The sequence below is a fragment of the Octodon degus genome, unplaced genomic scaffold, assembly GCF_000260255.1.
Source record: "Octodon degus isolate 3935 unplaced genomic scaffold, OctDeg1.0 scaffold00007, whole genome shotgun sequence".
NCBI lineage: Eukaryota > Metazoa > Chordata > Mammalia > Rodentia > Octodontidae > Octodon > Octodon degus.
Genome location: NW_004524583.1, coordinates 32,199,373 through 32,199,908, shown reverse-complemented (window position 1 = coordinate 32,199,908; position 536 = coordinate 32,199,373).

Below are 536 nucleotides of genomic sequence, written 5' to 3'. Positions count from 1 at the left end.
GGAGTGGACAGCAAATGCCAGTGGCATGTGGCAGGCGTGATGGGCACATAGATGGGGTAGTCAAGTCTCCAATTTAACTTGTCCCTATGCACCTCTGCACTGGCTCCACTCTATCTGTCATATTTTCCAATACAAGAAAGCTCCAGTGCTTCCACACATAGCAAACTCTGACTGAACTATAAAATAAACAAGGACTAGCTCTTTAACTGTAAAACACTACACAGAAACCCCACGACAACAACAATAAAGGGAAAGAAAACTCAAGATGTTCCTGGTACCTTGGTGTGGACCACCGAGTTTCTTCTTTAAAGCTGACCCAGTGCTTTTGAAGGACTCAAGGGAGAGAGGGTTGTAGATCACAGAACCTTAAAGGGGCATCTTATTCTCTCTCTTCACTTCTTTGATCAGCTCCAGGTTCTCTCAGGTGTTTGGGTTCATTGTGAAATACTTCATCTTATGCAACTCAGAATTCCAGAATAACAACTAACAGCATCTTACTAACAGGAAATATACTATCACACAGAGTGCATAGAACA